Genomic DNA, 25,647 nt, shown 5'->3' on the forward strand with positions numbered 1-25,647 from the left:
ATGCATGCATTGCAATTACCCAAGCTACACATGAAGCATAGCACACTTCTATACATTCCTTAAAAGAAAGTATTTAATCTGAAATTCACTACTGTCGTTTAGCTCTTAAAAAGAAATTCTATGAAAGGTATGCAGCATAACATGCTTTAGGTCTCAAGAGTTTCAGTTAAATGCTCACAAGGGGCTGCTCAACTGGATTAAGCTGTCAGTCTTATTCAACTGCCACATCTGTGGTTCAGAACGCCACAACTTGAAAAAGTTGGTACAAGTTCATTGAAGTTGCCACCTAAGACATTTTTCAAGTTCTATGTAGACTGAAAATGTCTTTTCTAGTCAATTCTGCATTAAAATCCCCAGATATTCAAGTTAGTCTAAATTCCCCTTGTAAATGAATACAAATATCTACACCATTTTTTCCTTATAAATGAATACAAAATTCTGGCCTTATATGATATGTCTTATCATAAAAGACATATTGCAAGAATACTACTTCCTGCAGGAAGATCAAGCAGAAAATTCTACCTATAATGATTTCATTCACAGTATTTTTTCCACAGTACAAAAAAAACTACAGAGAAGTGGGTTTATGCATTGTTGGAACAAATAATAAAGATTCCCACAAAGACAATTTGTGATTACAAAAGATCATGAGTCATTACAAGCTCAAGCCATCATTTATATGTAATAGCATTATTTTCTATAGAATTTTTTTTTTGCCCTTGAAATCCTGCCACAAAGCTACTTTGCAGTTCCTAGCATTTGGGAACAAGACAGAAATTCAGATGCTTCCGTAAGGCTGAGAATGCTTCCAACCATCCACCTGCCAGACTGCAGTTTACAGATGGAGCAACCAGGTATTTCACTTTCTACCCATCTTAAACACCCTCTGAAAGGCTCAAACTAGATATCAAAGTGCTCTTAACCACACGTGAAGTACCTAGTCCATCACTTAAATTAAGTGCACAAGGTGTGACATTTTACACAACATGCGGCATACGTGAGTAATGAATTTAAAAAACAATTAAGTGTTGAAACGATATTTTTTTAAAATGAGAAAATAACAGCCTTTCAAGTAATAGGACACAAAACACAAGCAAGTAATAGAACCCACCCTCCATACCCATGATCATATTTCAAGATTAAACCAATAAACTAAGGATAAACTAATAAAGCTTATACAAAAAAGACTTATCAAAGCTTTTGACTGAGTTTTCCTTCAGGGTGGCTTTTGACTCTTAAGAAAAGAACATCAAGAAGTTTTCAACAGAAGATAGTTGGGGACACATATGTGCATGTTTATATATGTATATGGATGGATGGAGTTTAACTCCAGAACTTCCATACTTCATAACATTCTATGAAAACAGCATTTTATAAAAAATGAAGGCAAGATGCAAGGCTTATGTTTTTGCCTTGGTATGTCATTTCACATACACTCCTCCCTCACATTTGTTCTTATCATCTTCCTGAACAGTACAATGTACAATTGTGGGTTCTATGCAACCTGAGCAAGTTTTACAGATTATCTGTCAGTGTAAAACATATCAGAAGTTTTACAATTATTATACCTAAATTCATCCTTAAACAAAACCAAAACAGGCTACAAAAAGCCTGATTCAATAAATTTTAACACTTTCTTATTCTGGAACCTCTAAATAAATTTTTAAAAATAATAGAAGATTTGATCTTAGGTAGAATTGTTATTTGCATTACAGTAAGTTCTTTGTTGTCTTCTCATGTGTATTCCACTTCTGTTACACTCAAAGGATGACCCTGATTTTGCACTGAAGTGCCTGCTGAGGTCATTCAGGCTCTCCCTGCCACGGTTCTTGATGTATATATCACTAGCTGCGCAAGATAATGTCTGAGCTCTGCACCTGTCACTAACAGGAATCCACAAAGCAGGACTTCGCATCAGAAGGGATTACAAACAGATCACGAAACATGCAGAAGTATAATAGTGGGAGACACAGTGAATGATCACAGTGTAACAGCACTTCTCAGAGCACTGCCTCTTTGGAGTTGATCTTTCAGGACACAAACAGCCAAGCTGTTTAGCAGGAATGCATAGAAGGCCACGTCCATGGGAATTCCATTGATGCAGGTGAACCTGCTGATGGAGGAACAACCCAAGAACGAGAAATACTGAAAAAACAAAACAGTCAATGAAAGAAAGATCCATGTGAGAGAGAACTACTTGCAAGTGACTTGAATTCACATATGTAGAGAATTCCTAGAATTAGCAACGATAATAGTAAAAGACAATTATAAACCAGACAAGACACTGGGAAGTACAATTTTGGAAGATCGCCTAGAGGCCCTATAGCCTACCACAAACAACATCTCTTGACAGGTCTCTTCCCGAGCAAGCGTGCATTGCAAACCTGCAGCTTTAACACAAAACGTTTCTAGAACTTCCCCACCGTGCCAGAGAAACGCCAGCCCAGCCCTACCTGCGGTGGGAGAGAGGGCAAAGGTTCTTTTATATTTAACGCGTAAGATCAAGAGAGATCCGGGCGTGTTGGAGGGCGGGGGAAAGCGCGCTGAGGGAATAACGCGGCTCTCCCGGGGAGCCCCGCGCCCCCGCCCGGAGGGCCTTGCGCGCAACCCCCCCCCCCGCGCGGACGCGGCCAGCGCGTTGTAACCTGGGTGCGCCTGTCGGTGCCGCACAGACCGCCCCGGCACAGGAAAGAGGAGAACTGCGCCCGATTCCACGGACCTCCGCAGAAGGCAACAAGTTCAGGGAGCTGGCTTGGCACGGTGGGAACATATGTTCGAAAATACAGCTATGTTAAGGAAACTCCCCTGTCCGCCCATGCGGGAACCACTCTGCCACCACCTGAGCTGGGACGAAGACCCCTTCGCAGATACACGCCTCGCACTCACAGTCAGACGAGGTTTCCCTTTATGTTCTATCCCAGGGTTCCCATAGCAGAGTCTCAGACGTCCAGATCCTTAAAATAATTTAATCATCCGTGTAACAAATCACAACAGCTTGAGCTGGTGCCTCCGGGGAGGGACCCCGAGCAAAGGAACCCCTGGCTTTTACACCCTCACAGTCAAAGCGCAGGGCCGTTGGGGGTCTCCCAGCCGAGTCCTCAGCTCCTGCCGCGTCCCTGTGTCTCTGAGTGTCCAGTCCCCTGGCTGGCACCACAGGTCCCCGTGCCCTTCATTGTGCAAAGGGTCGGCACTTCACGGCCTCTTGTCGCAGAGCAGAGCTCAGCCTGGAGCTGCACACCGAGCCACACGCGAGGAATGTACTCCTCAACAGCCATGCTGGCAATACGGCCATTGGTACAACCACGCTGACAGAGGACGCAGCTGGAGGCGTTCCCGTGCCAGCGAAGTGGAAGGTCACACTGCAAACCTTGGTGGTTTAAAGATCTTTTCCAACCTAAACGATTCTATGATCTCCCCTTTAGGTAAACACTGCTATGGTGTGGCACATCTATAGAAACGCAGAACCTGTACTTTCTCCCAGCTTCTCAGCAACGGGACAACGTTAATTGGACAGAACAACACACCAAAACAACCCCCAAAAAACCATCAACATTCCCTTCCAAAAAAAACCACCACCCCACCAAAACAAAAACCTACAAAGCAAAACTATCCCTCCTGCTAGGACACTGGTACTGGAGGCATCACCAAAGGAGTTTCAACAGGAAAGCAGCATAGAAAGGGTGCAAGTTTTGCCTTTTGAAAGGGTGAGCAGGCCAAGCGATGCAGTTGTCTCTGTTTGCAGCTCTTCAAGAAACTTTAATATTCCTTGAGATTAAAGGCGTTAACTATGCATCCCATACTGAACATAGCATATAAACACATACTGAACACAGCATCAGTGTGCACCAAATAAACACTACTATTTTCACCAACTTCCTCATTTCAACCTGACATCACTGTTTCATGGGGGAGTGAATCTGCTAAGGAAATACAGCAACTACAAGAACACCCAAATATTTAGGAGAAAAACACAAGTACGGGAAGTTTCTTCTGGATTCTTAGAAGAGAAGACAAATTTGTAAGAATATTTGTAATAGTTTGTCCTACCCCAATGAAAACAATCGATTCTTACCAAAAAAAAAAAAAAAAAAAAAGCTAAGATACGACACAAACTGAAAGCAGAATAAAGCAGTAGAGTTAGAAATCAAACAGTCCAGCCTGCAGGTATAAATTAACACACCTGCATTAAACTCATGACAGGTAGTGGGTACTGGACATCCATGTTTTACCTGCTAGGCAAATAGTAGGACACACATAATTTCACAGAGAAGACTGCATGGGTAGGGAAGAGAAACCCTGTTTCTTCCTCTGTATATGCTGCACTTTTTTTAAATGGCAAGCCTTTTTGCTTTAGAACTACAACTGTCACATAGCTCTCTTTTTTTCTTTTAGATAGAGAAATTTGAACAAAGAACATAGCCTAGAAAAACAAACACATAGGGATAAAACAGTGTATATAGTGTAATATTGTGGAGTCATCTCATCTTTTGGCAATTTGCACTAACGACATGTAAGGACCTAACATATTTAAAGGAATTAACTTTCCATGTCTCTTTCAAACTTCTAAAATATATTTAAGTGGCTATCCTTCATATAACTTACACTTAACTTTACAGTTAATGCCTAAGCTACTTGGCATTAATAGCTTCCTTGGTTAAGTTCAATTAATGTAATTTCACAGAAAAAAACCAACCAGGGACAAATCAATGTGCAATTTTGCAATAAACTATTTCTATATCAGTGCAAACTTGTTGTAGCTATTATTTTGCATATTTATTTTAAAATTAAGCCATTTAACCTTTCTACAGTTTAGGTTTACTGCTTTTTTTAATGTAAAAATGTAAATAGTTTCAATTATCCCGATGCTTTTCTTAGACACACCTAGCTATTTCCTGAGAAATGAAAGAAACAAACAACTGTCAGTTTCTGGTAAAGTTTCACTTTTCTTTCAAACACTTAGGTTGTATTTATTTGCTTTATATTGGGGGCTGGAGATCCTTTTGGAGCAAGTTGTGGGGCTTTTTCTTTGGAAGGCTGCAGATTTCTGGGAATTATTTGAGGGGGGGGGGTTCAGAATCTGGCTTTGATTATCTAGCATTAATATGAAATAAAATAGAAGTATCTGTCAAAAGATACCCATCAGCAGTTGAACATAAAACAACTGTTATGTTCACTGACTGAATACAGTATTATTCTGCTTAATAAAAAAGCCCCAAAATTTTTACCATTTATGCATTAAGTTTTAACTGTTCTTATCTTGAGGTCACATGCAAGAATACAATGCTTTCCTGAACTCATTAGGAGTTCCTGAGAAGATCAAGGTATTGTCTATGCCACAGCTTCTACAATCAGTCAGGATAAGGATCTGGGCTTCCTGTGGCTAACCTCTTGCTTGTTCCAAGTCCTGATACACCACACAAGATCTTCCATACCTATGAATTTCTCCCACTGGCAGATTTTTCTTCAAATAAGAACCTGCAGCAGTACATAACCTGAACCATACGCATTTCCATGCAAGTAGAAACAGCAAGAGAAGGCATCATTACACAATCCCATAACAATAGAAGTGGCCAGATTTTTTTTTCTTATAAAATAATCAAAGTGAGTTATGACAACCTTGATGTTGATATCTCTGTATAAAGAACATTAAAATTAGCAACATTTTAAAACCAAAGGTTCTGTGGAACAGCTACTACTAAGCCAGAGCAACAATGGCAACACTGCTATGAAATTGGATCTCTAAGGAGTTGAGACCTGAAAACCTTTACCAAAAGCCTTTTAAGTGCTTTACAGAAAAACTAGAGTTGCCAATTGTTAATGCATAGAACAGTCAGAACATAGACAGTAAGCGATAACTAGAGACCAAGCACACACATATATTTCCAGAATTACTCAAGACAGTGGTTCAACATGTATTTCTTAAATAAATATTTGGGCTATTGAGTTTATTATTTTTACAGCCATCGTCACTGTTTCTGTTAAGAGTTTCTCTAGCACTACATAAAAGCACACATCTGTAGAAGAAATTACTCATGTTTGAATGGCCAACTTTTAAAATCATGTACACAGCATAAAAGTCAAATGGCAAGGAAATCTATACTCCACTGTTCAAAATAACCTTCATTCCAATCCCAAAACTGCATACAGCACACTTATCTTGCTTCCCTTACCAAGCCTAACCTAGCTTTAGTTTATTGCTTAAAATTTTATACAAGGCAGGCATATTTAAATGCAAAAAAAAGAAAACCATGCTTAGTGAGTTCATAGAATAAGCTCCATTTGCAATATCAATGAAAAAGTTCTCAACACCTACATTAAATACAGGTTCTGTCTTGGTTTACCGAGCATTCATCCAGTCTCATCTATTTTAGTTCTTCTCTTCCAAAATTAACTGGGTTCTTGAAACATGGCCAAAGGAAGTTTAATCTACATGGCAAAACAGAAAGTAGAAACTAATATTCAACCTACTTGAAAAAAAACCAAAACCAACCCACCTGGGTGGCTGCATTCACAAGTCTATTCATGTGGATTGACATGCTCAAGTCTCTACTAGTTTAGGCTCGGTTATACAGACCATACTACTAAAACTCTAAAGCACTATATATATAGTGAAATATATTTATTACAGGATTTATACTAGCTGTGGAGCAATGGATTTATAAATCTCACACAATATATAGTTCTCCTATATAGAATTTCATAATGTCATATCTCTCTCATAACAAAACCACTATGTCGAAAGAAGGATGTCCCAATAGAGATCAAGATTTATGGATTAATATTAAAATTAGTCAAAGAAGAAATAAGTACTTCATTTTCTTAAGTTAGATATTTGTTAACCATTTGTACAATGGTAGCTAAATCAAGCTGATGAACAAATTATTTCTCACAGAGAGGTGCTGTGAGACTTCAGAAAGTTACTCTTAGCTAGAGGTAGTTAAAACTATTGTATCTATCTTCCTAACAGAATATATTTTTAAAAAGTTAGATACTGTATGTTTGCCCACATATATGTTGGGACAGAACTTTAAACCTTCTCCCTTCTTTTCTATGTCAGACACAAATAATAATCTCTCAAGCATTACAAGATTCCTCAATTGAAAATACCCAAGTTTTGATTTTTAAAAAGTATTATTCCTATTTAAATAATGAATGAAAGACTTCCTTCAGTGTAAAGCAACAGCACACCAGTTCTTCTGCAATACAAATGTCTTTGCCCCTTCTTTTTACTTAGACACTTGAATGCATTTCCACTTGATAATCTGAACATAACCACAAAGAATAAATGCTGCTGCCAGAACTATGCAATTTGACTTGAATAGAAAACAGCCCCAATCTTACACTAAATGTAATTGTACTATGGTACTGTGGGCTGAAGCCTTCAACATTTGTGGCTTATAAAAGATTAGCACCTGTATCAAAGGAAAACAAATTCCCTCCTGGTCTGAACAAGATGCTTTCCCCTTACTGGGGACACACAATGACTATATCAAATTCCAAGGCAGGTGGAAAATTAGATACTTAAGGAACTTACTTATCAGATAGTACATGACTGAGTATGATTTACCATAGTAATACATCACCTGCTACTAATTTCAAGCAATTCTTCCATGTAAATTTTGTACCCCTCAAAGAGAGTAAAGTCTTTTTTTGTGTAGCAAGCATAGAATGCTTAAGGATATTGTTCCCATTGAACAAACCAGGAAGTTTTTTGTTGGGTTTGGGTTTGTTTTCTAATTAACATACAATTGTCTCCTGTGTTAAGGAAGAGGAGAAAAAAAAAATCAGTAACAACCAAAACACCAGATACTGCAGAGGATGCTCCCAGTAGAATTCCACATAGGCCTATGGGCACCACAGTATTGTAGCTTTAAATACATAAACATTTGCAAAATATCATTCATGTTTAACAGAAAACAAGAAAAGAGGAGGAGAATTTCCACTTTTATAATGTCTATAAAGGAAAGAGAATAGATGTAGTTTAGTTTTGGTGAGGTTTTGGTTTTAGGGCTTTGAGCACAGGAGAGGAAATTCTAACTTTCAGTGTTAGATGTTACATGAAATCTAATTTCCTATTTGGAAGGCTGCAACATACTTGGATGAAACAGGGGTCCAACTAAACTACTAAATTAAAGTTCAAAAATGTTTCTAGTAAGAAAGGAAGAAAAAACCCCTAAGTTTGAAACCAAACAATTTTTGATTATTAGCAAGTAACTAAACACAGTTGCTAAAAGCACTGCTAGAATAACTAATTCTCAGTATAGCAAAGTCACTAAACAAACACATAGAAAGACGAAGGAACTAAACCAAAAAATTGTTGAGCCACCCAAGAGAAAACATCAATTTTTACCCTATATGGAATATTTATGTACTTATGTACAACCATGCAGATTTGCTTGCTAAATATAGTCATATTATCACAGTAAAGCTCATAAAATTGCAGAGAGGTAAACCATAAATAAATAAAATTTAAAAAACAGAAGCAATACACAGCATGCTAACTTTGCAGCTTCAGAAGGTGAGTGAACAGACTTTTGCTTAAAAGACAGTAGTCAAGGCAAAGTCACTGTTCCTACACACACGCTCCACTGCTCAGGCATTCTGGCAATCACCTGGGGGCAACAGAAATGCTCAAAGGGCACTTCCTTGTATCTATAGTTCTACCCAAGTATCATACATTAAGGTGGATCTATGGAACAGACAAACGTATTATGAGTGATAAGTTGTAAAGTACAGACTAAGACAAAAGAGTGGTGGCATACTTTTAACTCGCACATATCATCAGATTAAAAGGATTATTCTAATTTCTAATGCCAGAAGAAACATGTATGAGATTGGCATGTATTGTAAAAGGTTTATGAAAGAACTCCTTATTATGGAAGAGAATTGCTGTATTATACCTATCTAAAGGAGAGGTTAAGCCTGTTCCTGTTAGAAGCAAGAAGGAGAAAAATAAGCTGCTTTTGAAGAGCAGAGAGGAAACCACTGCAATTTAAGGACCTGGCTGAACGTGAGCACCAAGGAAGGCAAAAATTCCTTTCTTTAAAGAAAAAAAATGATGCTCTGGTCATCTGATGAGAGCAGAAAGACTAAAGAAGACCTGAGTGTTTTCTTCACTTGTGACTTTTAATAACAAAAGACTAGTAATTGTAATAGTGAAAGACAGGAGGATTCTTTCCCAAAAGTTTTCAAAGATTGGAATTACTTCCTCCTTGAGGAAATGCAAAAGTGGTGTCAAGACTGTCATTTTGTTCATGCTAGCTTTCATCACTCACACAGAAGAGCCAATTAAATGTGGTTAAAATTAAGAATAGGAGCTAAGTACACCTGAAAGGGAGAAGGCTCCTTTCCTCGCACAACCCTGTTATTCCTTGCTTAAGTCTGCTCTATGTTTTAGACTGAATTCTTATATTCTTTAAGGAGTGGCTCAAATCAAAACAACAGTTCTGCATCAGAAGTGAGGCTTGCTGCACTTCATTAGGCATTTCTGAGCCAGAGCATTACTGAGGACGATCTAAGGATAGCAGAGACAAGAACTTCATGACCAGTGGTGCACTGTACATGGAAATCGCCCTGGGCCAAACAAGGCAAGATGTATTAAGCCCTGACGGGCAGGGGCACAAGGGAGGGGAACTCAGAGTTTCCACAGGAAAGCTCTGCAGCTACATAGGAGATACCAGAAGTAGCTGCATCACTTGTGCTTTACCCAAACCTCTGAAAGAAAATGCCTATCATTGTCTTATCTTTGACGTACTTGTTTCCTTTGAAGGCCAAATGTATTTCACTTTAGGTGTTAAAAAACACCTAAAGGTAGTGCCATGTATATTATGCTCAATATGCAAGCAGATTACATTTAAAAAAAAATGGTCAAAAGAAAAATCAATCAAACTAAAATTTATCATTCATTATCAAGATATACAGCTGTTCTTCATGCCAGAAAATAAGTTCTAAATGAAAAAGCTTTACAAAATGTTGAAAGCAGAAAATTTATGAATGTTGAATGCTGCCTAAAAAGAAAACCCAAACAAAAACAAAGCACAAAGTCCCCAGAATCCTGAGGAAGGTAAATCCTACCAGACCGGTTCAACAGTTCTTTTCCCCTCTAGTCTGACAAGACACTTTCCCACTTCCCAGATTAAGCAGCTCTTGTGTGTCACTATTATCATTTCCATCTTCTGGGGTTTGTTTGGTAGATGTGATGTGCCTCAGATGTTCAACATTTTTTGAACAACATGAGGCATTGACTGTGAGGCATTTGTCACTGCAAGTCATTTGTCAGTACAATTAGGTACAGTCTACGAAGCTCTTCAGCAGAAACATACCTCTCTAGTCAGGTATCAGAGTGAGAACTAATGTTCAAATGAAGCAGGAGGCAAGGGGGAAAGCCCACAAAAAGCCTTATTAAAAGTGAGGCTCACTGAGCTGTATCTTAATAGAAACTTTGTGATAAAAAAAGAACTTGAATTTTCTGTTTATTTTTCCAATGTCCACTTTAGAGTTTATATAAACACAACTAATAAAACTGCTGAGCAGGGTAGTGAGTACCAAGTACTGCTTTAATCCTAGATGTTTATTTAAGGAGAAGAAAAAAGAAAAGAAAGAATAAGATTATTTTTTTAAAAATAAAATACATTTTAAAAAACCACCACACTTTTCTCCTTGTGATGGTCCTTTATTAATTATGCTGAAAAATAAATTAACCAAACTTAGGTGCTATACTTGCAAAAATGCTTGTCAAGTATTAACAGGCACATTAATTATTTTGAATATTGTTCAGGAATCGCATTTACAGAAATAGGCTTTTCATCATAACTGGTGCTCCAGACAATTTTACAGAGGTCATGTGAGCTTTTCAAGACCTGACTGGATAAAGCCCTGAGCACCAAGGCTGATCAGGGAACTGATTTCAGGGGTTAAATTAGTAACACTGAAGATTGGCAGCTGGCACATTTTTCCACCTATATGTTATTTTTCCTTATCACACATTTTTAAAGGAAAGCACTTGAGATAAAACTCTCTCTGCATTCTCCAACAGGAAAATAGACCCTGAAAGACAACTTCATACTAAAGTGAAAACCAAAAAGAAACCCCAAACACAGGTTTATTGCCTATACAAAACACAGTAGGCTTTTAATACAGAAAACAATAGATATAAAAAGCTGTGGACCCAGTGCTAAGAAATTTGCTTTAAACCTACTACCTGATTGCTTTTTAAGCATCTGGCAGCAAGGTTAAAAAGCACAATAATTACTGAGAAGTAGTCCAAAAACTAGATCAGTACTGGACAGCCTTGTTCCCAATAAGGAAAAACTACACAACTCAAACTTGAACATTTGATGTTTGTAATTGGAGCACATTTTCTACATAAACATATAGAAGTGTTGAAACATACATAAGCACTAAAAACTTTTAAAATTAGGTAAAACTGAAGTTGTCCAAAGCATCCACAGAACAAAAACTTACAGTAAAAAAATATACTAATGTTCTCAAACCCTCTGCCTCCATTTTTCTGTTTCATTTAAAACATTGATTTGGAGTTCCCACTCTAATGTTCAAAGATGTATTTGCCTTCCTTCAGCAATAGCAAGATATGGTGTTCAAGGTAAACTGCTGCAGCAACAAATTTATTATACTTTGAGAGAAAGAATACATCAGAACAAAAATAATTATGGTATAAAATTCTAACAAAAACAGTTAAGCAAGCCAGCATGTTATATAACTAGAAATGAAAATCAGTAACAGAATCAAACATGGGTATGTGATACACTGGAGATGTTTCAATGGCAGATCTCAGCATGCATTCAAATTCTATTTTATTGTATACTTCTCCTCTATAGAATATATAGAACAAATAAAGGAAAGTGAGAGCTATGAGAAAATATTGTAGAACATATAATATTCTAATTATTGATGACAGTTAATAATAGAACATAAAATATTCTATTACATTCTATAGAGTACTATAGAATATATAACTAATAAAAATGTCTTGAGTACAAAAGTCCACATAGCAAATAGCATATCAACAACAGCACTTCAATATTTCTGTCCTGTCACACTGTAGTGATTTGGTGTATGTACACTCTGTTTTCAAAGGCCAAAAGAAAGCATGGTCTATCAGTTTTACTACTTGACTATAGAAAAGCAGTGTGTTATATTACTTTTGAAGGACAGTTTAGATGTTGGTTAGATCTATCCATACTCATTTCAGCTCAGAAGTGCTTTAGTGACAATAGTTGCCCTGTAGCTGACATCAATGCATATCTATTTCCTACTGGTAAAATCCTTACATGAAAAGCAGCAAAGAAAAGAGCGTCTGTGAGGCACTGACTTAGGAATTAGAACACTGGCTAAGGAACTAGAGGTCCCTTCCAAGCCAAACCTTTCCACGATTCCGCGACTGCCTCTGCCAATGCACTGCAGTACCCGGCCTCACCCACAAGGGGGCCGAGCGCAGACGCCCGCGCGCACAACCCAAAGGAGGGAGGGCTCTGGTCCCACCAGCTCCGCCTTGCGCGGAGCACTGACGGTCGTGAAAGAACTTGAGAGAACTGCTGAACATACAGAAATTACACAAAATCAATACTACAATTCGAGAATTACTAAACGCACAGAGACCACAGCTGCTTCAGAAGTCCCCAGGCTGCAGGTGACTAGAAGGCTATTTGCCCTGTTCCTGACCTCTTCCTTAGACATTCACTTTTGGCCATGATCAGTTATTACACTGTATTAAATCAAATGCTCTTACTGGATTTAACACCGTTCCGACGGTCTTGTAGTCAGATAATTGATATGTAAAGTAGCAGCTCAAAATGTGTTAACAGTACAATACAGACAAGCAAAACCAGAAAAAGATACATGAAAATCTATTTATGAGAGTACTGAGAGAAAGACCTTACCACTTAGAAGCCATTGTTAACCACTGAGGCGGGCTGTTAGCATGTTGCACTTAGGATCAATCCATCAAGACATTTTCCCCCCCGAGTCCAACGTTGTGCTTCGAGATGTAAGAGTAGACAAAGATGTAAACAGCTTTGAGTCGGCTGGTATGTAGCCAAAAACTGGAGAAAGATCTCCAAACACAGTACAGACAAATGAAGTACAGAACTCTGAAAAAGAAATGAGAAAATACAATCAAACTGTAGACACTTAACAGACATGACAACAATTTCCCAATCCTTCAGAATTCTGAATTTATCATTGAAAAGTTAACTGTAAAAATCTGTTACATGTGTCTTCAAAACTGCTGTTCTGCTCAGAAGCTAATGATTCTTAATGGTTTTTTCCCCATGAAAGAGAAAAATTCAAACTGACACCAAAATAACATCTGGTTTCCCACGCTCAGCATATTCTGCATCCATCCATTCTTATGAAGGGTTTTAATTGCTCTTTAGTTACAAACATATTTTTATTAATCATACATAACCACTCTAAAATAAAAGTAATTCTGAATCAGTTTTTTCATATTAGTCCTTTTATTTATTTCTTTATTGATTTTTTGGTTTTTTTTTCCTCTGCTCAGTTAGCAGGAGGATGTGGTCAGAAAAAGAAACAAACAGTACTTCAGCTGGGTCTTCCTAACAAAGCCTTGAGAACTTCTGGAGATTCCTTCAGAATAGAAATTTGTATGCAACTGACATACTTGCCACAACTTGCCTAAGCAGCAGTTTGTTTTTGTTCTTCTATAGCGCCAAACTACAGTAAAAGCACTTCAGTATTTTTCATTTCACCCTGAAGGCAGATCAGGCACTTTCAACTGCTTTTAACAACTCAAGTCTCATCATGCAGTAGCAATCCACCACTCCAGAACATCTAGTTTATATGGGGAATTTTTTTTTTTCTTCTTTTTAAAATTCATAGCTTGAAAAATTCCAGGTAGGTAAAAAACCCTGTACATCAGCACGATTTTCAGTGCTCTGATGCAGCACAAATGTAGTAGTTTTCTTTAAGAATGCGTGAACTTTTCAATCATCATCAATTCTTTTATGTACAATTTGTTCCACTTCTTAATTAGTGTTTCCAAAAATACAAAAGAGAGACCCACATAAGTGTAATCTAAAAGTAAAAAGCCACATCCTGAAGATTTTAAGATGTAAAAGAAAGCTTAAAAGTGGGACTGTGAGACAAGCAAGAAAATTAGATAAACTTTTACAAATAGGAGGCAAGCTGATGTTTATATTTAAATTGAGTACATATTACGTAATTCCTTGGAAAAGCAAGTCAAGTTTTTTAAAGACTTGACCAGTTACAAAGGGAAGCATTTAAAGACAGACAAAATTCTGACTGTGAGTTTCACCTGTTAAATTTTGCAATTCTTCAGTGAAAATGTCGACTGCTTTCCATAGTTTGTGCATTTGACAGTGCAGTGCATCAAATCAGCATCCCTTTTACCTCTTCAGACAATTAGGTAAGTTAACATAGTTTTTTGCACAGCAGAAATGTATGACCTTTCATCCTACCTACATCAATAAACTTTAGTATTCACTTTTTTCTCTTCTTTTTGCTCCATTTTTTTAAATTTAAGGTAAGCAATAGTTTAAATCAATTCATGCCAAACTTAACATTCACCCCAATTTGAAAGAGTGGGTCAGCTGTCCTTTAACTCCTCCACAGATACACTCACTGTGAGCAGCACTCTAACAAAAATCAAACCCATGCCTTATTACCCTTCATAAAATTGAAAGGATACCCAGACAGAAGTCCACCCTGGCATATGTTGACTTTAGCTCATTATCTCAAGCAAAACATACATTCATAGGTACATAATGCGTTCTGTTTAGAGGCTTCCCTGCTTGCTGCCTTCAAAGCAAACACCTACAAACACATCGTCCTTCTTTACCTCATCAGATTCAACCTCCCTCTCGTACCACAACACCACCCAACAGCCCAGCTGCTTAAGCAAGGAGATAAAGTTAAGCTGAAAACTGACTTGATCATCCAACCTTTAGGAAGGTACTGTCAGTTCAGCTGGCAGACTGTTTGGAAAGAGCCCAGAGGGTGGGAAAATCCATGCAATGTACTCGAGTTTTTTGGTACACACTGAGCAATAATGAATTTTATATCGTAGCTCCTGCCCAGAACTTCAAGTAGAACTACAGCTGAATTTGAATACAACCTGAGGTATTCTATAGAATCAATCTGATCAGATTAACTCCGACTACAGGAAAAATAAAGTATCAGTAAAGGTAGCAAAAAGGTCAAAAGTCTCCAACAGATGCCAGTGAAGCTTACAGTAGCTACAGCATATTGTTGGTTCATTGGGCTTCATTTCCTAACCACAGCTGTCAAGTTAAAATGTAACTATCCTTTATCAGATTTGAAGTCAAAGGTATCACACAGGTGCAGTTTCAGTGTTTGGGGTTCACTCCGATGGAAGATGAAAAGTTAAGAAGTAGAACATGAAAAAAAGAAACATAATAAAGTTGAAAGTACAAGAGGTTTGCTATCATAAGGTTCAAAAACTAGTTGAAAGAAAACTGATGCTACCTCTAAACTTTTATAGCTAAAAGAATTGAGAACTCCTCTAACAACCTGAATTGGAAAATGCAACTAAAAATCCAGCCAACCTCAAACCCGATCAAGTAACAGCACATGTAACTTTTTATTACACAAACTTTTTTTGGGGGGTGGTGGTATGTTTAAAGAGCATTATTTTCAAGCTGTTGCATTATATTCACAGAGTAGCTGTTAAAATGTTGGCTACTATGCAAGACAGAACTCAACTTTACCTTTTGAGCAGCAATTAAGATGCTTCAATTCAGCATACTTTTTGCCAATGCTAAGTGTGGGAGAGGTGGTACAGCAGATCACTTCCAAAAACTTCAGGGATGTTGCAGGAAATCAAAGTATCAGCACGTTCATTTAGAAAGATACATACAACACACTAAATTAGGGCCTTCTTTATAATTACTGGCCCAAAAGATTTAATAAGATGATACTTCAAAAGAAGGAAATACTAATAGTTTTAGCCAACTGCTAGAAGTAATTGGCGTTTCCATGCTACAAACCCTAACCAGGCTTCAACACACTGTTTGCTTTTACACAGGTAGAATAAAGGCAGAGACAAACTATATCAGTTTTTAAGACATCATTTTAAAAATTACAACAAGAATTTTGAAGTTTAGGGGCAAACATTTACAGAATGGCACTATGGTCACCCAACTTGTGGCTGACCTGTAACTTCAGCATTTTCTAGAGCTAAGTAACCTGCTGTCACAAGCACTCCTAAGACAACACACCACCCCCTGTGAGCTCGCCTGTCCTCTTGTGAACTTACACCACGCCTTGTACAGGGGGTAGAAGGAAGAAAACAACATTGTAATTATAAACTAGATTTATTATACAACATATTGACTATATACAAGACTTCCCTGTTACAGACTAATTACTCATTTTTTCCACTACAGCACTGGGAAATGATACCAGAGGGCTGAAATATTTCCAGTGGCTGACCAGTTCCCTTGTTCTCCCAACCTTTTCCTCAGCAATAGCCTGCACTACTAGACTATACTGAGCTTATGGCTTGCTGTCCTCTCAAATAAGTGATACTGGTGACTGACATCAGAAATAGCAAAAAGAAGAGCTTGAGGGCACCTGAATATTACAGAAGCCACTTTTAAGCTAACTACCTCATAAAATTGGATGCCATAAGAATAAAGAGGGAGAATGAAGTTTCCTTCTTCATACCCAAATATACTCCATTTCCTTACTGAAGCTTGGCACACTGTGTATCAACAGATTTTTAGTAACAACTTGGTTCTTTTGCTTCCTGTAAAAGTTTTAACTATATTAATAGTATATAACAACAATCAACACCACAAATTTAAAATGGTACATAATGAACTGAGTGTTACTAAATCCTGTCAAGAACACAGTAGTCATGCAGTATTCTCCCAATTTCACCAACCATCTCCTTACTGAAAAAAAGTAAGGTTTTTTTTCCACTCCACAATCCACACAACCAGTGAGGCTGGGTGGCTGCTGATCAATTAACTGTGAGGAACCACAAAAGCCGTAAACAGGAAAGACACAGGGTCACGAATACAAAATCCAACCCTTCAGGGGACTTGGGCAGGGAGAACTTCATTAAATACAAATATTTCAACTGGAAGATGCATAGATCATTGGCATGAAATTAATGTAGGTTCAGCTTTTACAGAACTGATACGGAAATGAGGTAACACTCACAAGGTATATCAAGATCACCTAAGAGGATTTATGGGGAAAGAAGAAAAAACTGCTTATCTCTGTCATAACAAAACTTTGGAACATATCCAACCACCTGCACTTGAGAACTACATGTGTTTTACTGGTTCAACACTTTCTTCTCCCAAGAATTACAAATAGCTCTCCATTTACAAACTGACAAAGTTCAATTGAAAATTGAACTTCCATTTGCAGTGAAGAAGGATCTGCAAGATAAACTTAGGAGGGCTTGGTACTAAATGTGTAATAATTATTTTAAAATGGGTTATTTGAATTCTCTTTTCCTTAGTTAGCATGAAAAGGAACTAAGTAAGTGAATCCCAAATCATATCCAGCGGGCCAGGGCCACAAACCCTGCCTGTTCTTTGAATCTTAACTTTTTATCTTTTGGAATCTCATTTCAAAGTATTAGGAGTATGCCAAAATTCAGAATGGATATTTTCATCTAGGCCTACGACCTTTTCAGTTTCTCAGATTATTCTCATTAGAAAAATTGCCTTTACTAGTGCTACAAGACAAGGAACCTACTGCCTTCAGAAACCAGTGATGCAGTTACACCTTCCCATGGTGCTAATGCCCTCTCATTGCTCCTTTACCCCGGCTATTCTCTGGTTCTTGATTTAGAGGAGTGTTTCCTCAGCTGTAGTACAGAACCAAATATTTTGGGCTCCCCCCAAAAGTGACCTTAGCTATCTTCTATTACACGAACTATAAATTTGAACTAGCAATCCAAGAGAAAGTATTTCTGTGCTGCTTTTCGTGAAACTGCAAAATAAGAGTGTTCAATCTGCAAGTGATCTGCAGAGGACCAAGAAAATACAGTTCTTCCCTCTTAGTATCAGAGGTTGTAGGCAATCCAGATGTTCAGACTACCTTTAAGGAATGTTGCTTCCACCAGGCAAACAGCTAAAACTAAGTCTGTGTAATATGCAGTTATGTCCCCTAGAATTTATCATCATCACCTGTGTGCCTTCTTATTTCATGTGTGCTAGGAAGGGAAAACAGCAGACCCTTACCAAGAGCAACAACCATCATCTTTTCCTCAGATGCACTGCTGCCTGCAACAGTAAAACACAACAGTGTGTCTGGAGTGTTTGCATTCATCTGAACACCCCTGCTCACCATCATCTATATTAATAAAGTTTCAGCCACAGGAAAAGTGAGAACTTCCATGAGCGTGCAGGGTAGGCAAGGAGCTTTAAACTCTGACCTCTGCACAACCACCACTGTAGCAACAACTGAGAAAATGCAAAAAATGCTAAATGACTTTAGAAACTAAACTCCTTTTTTCCCTTTTTACAAAATAAATTGCAAGCACAGCTAAACTAAAAATGAGCCTATAAGCATGAAACGAAATAAATTCGATCCAAAGAACAGGACCTTATATCACACCTTCAAACTGCTTTTGGCAATTTCCTATTTTTGAAAGTATCTCAAACCAAAACAAACAATCCCTTTTTATTCAATCAGCTTTTGGAGATCAGCATCTAGCAGGGTTCAAGCACCTGAAATTAATGAACGATAAAAAATCAACATCTTATGTAGAACATTTTATCCCTTAACAGCCTGTTAAGGCTAAAAATACATTCTCTTTTTTAAAAAGTGCCAAAAACTATAAAACACTGACCAGTTCTGTTACTATATCTATAGAAGGAAAAATGTGGCAATTTTTCTTAGTTATGATATAACATTAGGAGGAACCAACATGAACATTATGCACATTCAGTACCAAGGTCTAGACAAATTAAATAAATAAATAACACCTCCCCACTGCCCCGCCCACACTAAAAAAAGCCACACCACTTTACTCCCTTGAACAAAGCAGGAAACTGCTTTCCCCACTTCCTCCCCTCAAAGCATCTTCAACAGAGGTTAAACTCAGGTCCTATATATAAAACACCAATAGTTCTTCAAGTATGCTGATCTGACAACAATGAAGTAGAACATAAATAATGTATAATATAGCAAGTATAACATCAGTTAGCAGATTTCTTAGGTACTCAAGCAGTTGCAGAAAAACATTTCAATTTATATATTCCAATCTAGTGCAATTATCTCTGGCCTCTGGAAACAGAATACAAACACTGCATAAAAAGCAGTAGTGCTAACTGCTTTTGAACTACAATGATCAGAATGGGGACTTTGTTGTACTTGGAGACCATCTCAACCCATTCTTTTTTCTTAAACAGCATTTAACCTGAAGAGTTCATAGAATCTGTATTTACACAGGGTGAGATACGAACTTGCTGTTTCACTTTTAGAAAAGCTCAAATGAGGCCAGTCTGCATTCTCCAGCATAACAATAAGATAAACACTAAAGTAGTTGAATTATTCTTCTTGTTGCTAGGCACAAAACATTATTAAAGCCCTAGTGATTTCTCTCTTTCCTATGCATTCTAGTCTTCCCATAATAATCACATAGTAATTTTCAAACAGCCACCTGCTAAATTCAGAATGCCTTGTGTCCCTAACATATGCCAGTTCTTAAACTTGGAACATCTGTATCACTGGAGACACAAAGATTTTATGCCTTTAAACTATGTAAGTTATATGTAAGAGTTTTATATACAAGATATGGTTTGAAGGGAACATGCAATAAAAGCTACTTTCAAATTATGGAGACTAGGAAATACTTGAAAACAGAACTATTTATTCTTACTTTAGAAAGGCAAGACAAGAGAACAACAACTTGCACTATGGCATAACATGGAATACACTATGCAGTACAAGGCTGGGCTTCAAACTCAATCAAAGCAGTTGCACACAATTTACCTCAGCACCACAAAAAATACAAATATAATCTGTACCTAACTGCTGGTTTGTTTACAGATTTTGAATTACAGGCTATAATATCATAGCCTGATCACTACTTACAGGAAGAAAAGTGTTCTTAAATGCTTTTAAATAAGGTTCATTTTTTCCCCTAATACAGCAAAGGCCCAAAACTACACAGAAGTGTTAAAGAAATGTGTAGGTAAAAACTCTCCATTTCCTGCACCAAAAGCTTGTTCTACTTATTTTGTGCTTCTATTTACCCAGCTTTCTGCTCCCACACTTCCTATCCACCACTCTCACCCTCCCCAGCTATTCACCTATCAATTCTGCAAGTAGGTGCACGTAAATACGTATAAATATACACACAAACACATGTATCAACTCCATCTGAAGAAACATTTCTGATCCCCAATTTTATATGCAATATCTACCACCAAAGTAGTTTCTAAGAGGGTGGCAGTGGTAAGGTCTAAACTGAAGAAACAGAGCAAATGGGGCACGATCTCCATGATTTCTGTGTCAAGAAACAGAAACAGGTTTGCCATATCCAAGTGAAGATGTCAGGGAGACCTCCACATACTGCTACTCCTGCCAAGAATAAGAGCACTCATCTGCAACTCCTTTCTCTTTATGAGCTGGTGTGGGGTATCCAGGAGCCCCCTGAGTCACTCCAACAGCCATCATGGGACCAGCAGCTACTCATCACCCAGTCAGCAGTCACAGTGCACAGAGCAGTAATTCTTCAGCTTTTCGGATGACATTGGTTTTGGACGATGTCTACAGAGGTAGAAATATAAGTATTTTTGCTTACAGCAATTTTTTTTTAACATAATCAGCATTACTGGCAGATTAGATTAGTTTAATTAAAAACCATGAAAATTCTGTCAATGTCAAAATGTCCAGCTGCTATGGGCACAACCCCAACAGCTCTTTCTCATTTAGCACAAGAGCAGGAGTGGTGTTGATAAGGACTATTCTCATGAAAGACAGATAAAAATTACTAGGAACACTTCAACTATCTTCCATGCTAATGCCTCTAAAGAGTCAGCCTTTGTCCAGGTCTGCTGTTTGTTCCAAGTCCGCTTTAGGGCACGGCATTTACAAAAGAAGATGCTTCTTTACTTTGCAAAACTGGACAACACCAGCAGACAAATAAAGTCACTCTTTGCAATATCAACTTCAAATGCAAATTCCGGAGGTCTCATTTTATCATAGCATTCCCAAGCCTTATGGTATAGATATTTCTTCACTTTTAAAAAAAATTAATTATGCTTCTTTTATTCTCTTTTAACAGTCTCTCACATTGAATTACTAGAGGCTTATCTTCTGGATCAAGTACAACAAAACTATCTCTATTTGTAGTTTTTACGCTCTCTCAAGCTCTTATTTTATAAAGATGTCCAACATTATATTCAGTTACTCCAAACAAGCAAGTTTAACTGCATAGGGCTGGCAAAACCTACACAATTATTGTCCTTGAGACTACTACAAAAAATGAGCAATGAAAGTTCCAGCAGCAGGAAGCTTGTGAAAGGCTAAGCAAATGGGATTGCGTATTGCAAGGCAGGTCTTACCCATAACCTCAGAAGGATCTTTTCAGCACACACCATTTTACTTCGTGCTCTTCTCCCTTGCCTATTGCATGCTGCTGGGGTATCTTTGAGCTCCTTGAATACTCTCTGCACAACTATGACTAACATCATGCCCACTGGGACCCAAACTATAGTAGGCCCAAGGACCGTTGGCAAAAGTGATACTTACTAAAGCTGCGTTTAACCTACAGCTTCTCTTCCCCCTTAACGTATCATACCTGAGCAGGAATATTTTTTGTTAAAAGTTGCAGTTTATGAAGACAAAGAAAAACCTTGAGAGGACTATGGAAGGAAAACAGGATCCCTAAGGCTTACCAGCAAGATACACCCACCAGAGAATTAAAAAACCTTTATAAAGTCCCACTGGAACCTTCCCTAGAATACTTTATAGAAGTCTGGCCAATGCATGCTAAAAAGACTAACTAATATATGAAGAAGGCAATGATAGCATTTTAGTATGATAAGGTGAACAAGAAATCTCACCCAAACAAGAGAGAGTCTGGTTTATCTGGTTTAGCAAAATTACACTATTACTCTCTAGAAACACACTAAAGATAAGGGGAAACAAACAATAAAAAGAAAGAATTGCTACCTAAGACAAAAAAAAATGTTGGCAACTGCCACTGACAAGCTGCTTTAACATATAACCTGAATATTGCAAATATTCCCCAAGTATCAGTTATTTAATTTTGAAGCAGCCTTCCAATAGTTAGCTGACAAAACACACAAAGCTTGTTTTACTATCATGATCATCTCATCTAACTTCAATTGTAATTAAAAAAAAAAAAAAAACAAAGAAGAGAGGGGAAAAAAAGGTCCAAGCCAGGAGTCTTCTCCCATTTTCTGGAAAACAGGGAGTAAGAAGAAAATAGATCACCACACTAATTCCAAAGTGACCAGCTGCACCACTCTAGTGGCATGTCGACAGAGCCAAGCCTACTGCTAGACACTCTTGTCTGCAGCTATTTCAGGCTAGCCCAGCCCCAGCTCTTGAAAAGTAAAGCTCTCTTACACCTGTATGGACCAGCTGTCAAAGCAGCAGCTGGAATGATGGAAGAAAGGTCCTCCTGTCACAAGGTCTGTGCAAACTCCATGCAGCTCAGCTTTTGACTATTGTCACTAACCACAAAAAACAATTCATGTTGCTTCTGGTGACAAAGGCAAGAATACCCATGTAAAGAACAAACCAATAAAACCCCAAAGCAACAGCTTCTGGGCACTAAGTCCTTGTACCAGACCAAATATTTAGACATTTCAGAGAACCTCAAACTCAACCTTAGAAGTTTCATTTGGTTTTGGTTTTAATACTTGTTCCTCTTCTATTTTTGCACACAAACAAATCTAGGAAAAACTTAGGGATAAATACAAAAATCCCTCAAAACTGAAGCATGTCCAGAGCAAATACTGTTGTTCAACTAGCTCGAGGGGATTTTTTTCCTTTTTGATGTCTTCCACTGATGGTATTGGTCACTTGCTGTTTGAGACTGTATTCTGTAATTCTTCCTGGGAGGTGTTCATGTCAGAGGGAATTAGGATTATAATAGATTTGGGGGAGGGGAAGGAAGGAAAGGAAGGACAACACAAGTCTTAGAATAGACAGAGCTATATGGCAGTTCACAGATACTCAGACAATTAACTGTCAAGCACTGAGGATAAGCAAGCTAAATACCAGAAAGAACTGCTCTTTTAGTCAATATAAAAAGGCAGAAGCAACCCTAGCTGAGTCAGTCTGGCTAACATTTATTACTGGAGTTCATCAGGATTTAGAGCAAGACCAGACAAGAATAATGCTGAATTCTAAAACCTCCTAACATTGCAACACTTCTCCAGCCCACTGTGATTCCTGGGAGGATTACTACAGATACAAAAGTTGTAAAGGTTCAAAGTTGTTTGGGTGCGAGCACGCAGGAGCTGTACAAAGCAGCAAACCACAGCGAGGCTCTGTGCTAGGCCAGCTGCCCTCCCACTGACAGATAAGATACATCACATTTTCTACTGGTAAGGGAGGCCAATAACTACAGGTACAAGGTCACAAACCCAGAAATATTATCCTCATTTTTCTCACAGTAACTCACATAACCCACATGTGCATATAGCTCCTTCCTCTGACATTATTTGCACAACACCTATAGTTTCTGTTAAACTAAGGCTTAAATGTAGGCTAAACTGCTAAAAACTCATGGCACTCTAAGCTAGAGGAAGCACATTATAAACCGATGTTCTATAATATGCAAGACCACTGAAGCAAAAAGTTTGCCTTCATGTCTCCTAAGGAACTCAGACAAAAAAATTAAATTTGTCCTTTGGTCCTTTACGCAATAATGAAGAAGTTTTCACCAGGCAAGATGATGAAGACAACCCCCTGAAATACAAAGCTAGATGTAAAATAGGCAACTCCTGCCTGATGTGGAACACACAGTTTTCCAAGTTGTTTTCCTTGATGCATACCCACTGGAGGGAATTATAATCTTCTTAAGTTCTTAGAAAAAGTAAATACAGACAGCATGATCTCAATTGTATTAGCAAAAACTTTTCAGCATAGCAATTAATTTTATCACCCAAAATTAGAAAGACAAGCATTCACAGTGAAATAAACATATGGGGACCACTCTTGAGCTGTTGAAGCCTAGCAGGATGACTCTGCAAAGCTTTAATACATTAACATGAAAAATGAACAGTTCTACTTTTTGCCTTAGCCTCTACAACCTACAACTTCTCTCCCCAAAAGTATTATGCTATTACACAAAAACCACCTATCGCCACGCTTCGGTTCACTTAGGCCAGCCAAACAGAAACAGAATTAGTTGAATTTTCCAACTTTACCTTAACTAACCTCACAGAAGAATTAAACAACTTTTCTTTTGAAATGAAGCTCAGCAACAGTGCTCTACAACATCCCAAAGCAACATACCACCACTCTGCTCCAAGGATACCACTTCCAGAGAAGTCAGCACAGAGTTTAACCAAATCAATTTTGGAATATAAATAAGGAGTCATTCACAGTAGCAATTTGCCCAGGGAAGTCGGTTGTCTACTGTCAACAACCACCATCAAGTACCACTAAGGGCCTCTAAAAAACACAGATAAAGCAAGCTTTTGACAGTGAAAATGTTCTCATCTTTAAATACGTGACTTACTAAACCTGCAACACATTTTTTTTTACGGAGTTTTGTTTCCTTCCTGAGATAGTGTCACAAGATAAGAATCAGTGTGGTTTTACAGCACTTGGTCAACGATCTTCCACAAAGATTCTGAAGTATTCGGCACATATCCTCAGCATGACAGTAACAACACAGAAGCAAAGCAATTGAAACAGGCTACTGATGAAACGTCACGTTGAGGAAATACTTAAGAAACTACAGTCAATTTCACTCTTTGCTCAACCCTCAATCAGCAAATCACCTTCTTTCTCGAAGTACTCTATATACTCCATGAAGTCTGCAGCAGGGAGATATGCAGTGCACAAAGGAGCAAAGAACTCATTCTCTGGTTTAGTATATTTCTTTCCTAATGTCCATTTCAGATCTGTAATTCTGAAGGAAATCTCTCTACCTCATCTCCAGATTGCCTTCAAGACCGTATTAGCAAATCGCTTTTGCAACTCCCTCAGTATGAGTGACCACCAAAATATTTGAGCTTTGTTGGGTTTTCAGGGTTTTTTTTAAGTTTTCCATCTGATTCCTTAGGATGTTTTAGCTAGAGCTACCCTGATTGCCAGACAGTGATTTCTGGTCAAGACACAAACCGAACCGCCCACTGAGCAGCAAAAATTATCACATTACCAAAGTACTAGAAACATACACATGAAAGTGGAGAGGATAAAATTAATTAAGCCCCTACAATACTTACAGCCACACAAGCACGCCTATCTGAGACTGTAAAAACTGTAGAAGCGAAACTTGGTCCTAAGAGCACCTCAGAGCGACTCCATCAGCGAGGCGCTGCACACTAAGCGAAGGGCGCGCACATACGTCTCCTAGTTTGCCGCTCAGGTCTCCCAAGTTTCACCCGAAGGCGGGGGAGCGGGCCAGCTGCGCGGAGGGCGGCGCGGGCGGCCGGGGGCGGCGCTGCTCAC

The 25,647-nt window shown here is 38.2% G+C and overlaps 1 protein-coding gene across 3 annotated transcripts in view; it reads right to left on the reverse strand.

Moving 5' to 3' along the window:
- The window catches only part of FRYL (FRY like transcription coactivator), a 170,046-nt gene that overhangs the window by 138,468 nt on the left and 5,931 nt on the right, over positions 1–25,647 (reverse strand). The window contains exons 1-3 of one of the 3 annotated variants that reach the window (XM_017744379.1): positions 25,422–25,548; positions 12,900–13,109; positions 6,314–6,426 (exon numbers count right to left, since the gene is read on the reverse strand). The gene's annotated coding sequence lies outside the window, so the exon portion shown is untranslated. Of the gene's footprint in view, positions 1–6,313; positions 6,427–12,899; positions 13,110–25,421; positions 25,549–25,647 lie in introns of those variants that run through there. The other 2 variants (XM_017744377.1, XM_017744378.1) reach the window with 2 other exon arrangements.

The sequence above is a fragment of the Corvus brachyrhynchos genome, unplaced genomic scaffold (assembly GCF_000691975.1).
Source record: "Corvus brachyrhynchos isolate BGI_N302 unplaced genomic scaffold, ASM69197v1 scaffold17, whole genome shotgun sequence".
NCBI classification, from domain to species: Eukaryota; Metazoa; Chordata; class Aves; order Passeriformes; family Corvidae; genus Corvus; species Corvus brachyrhynchos.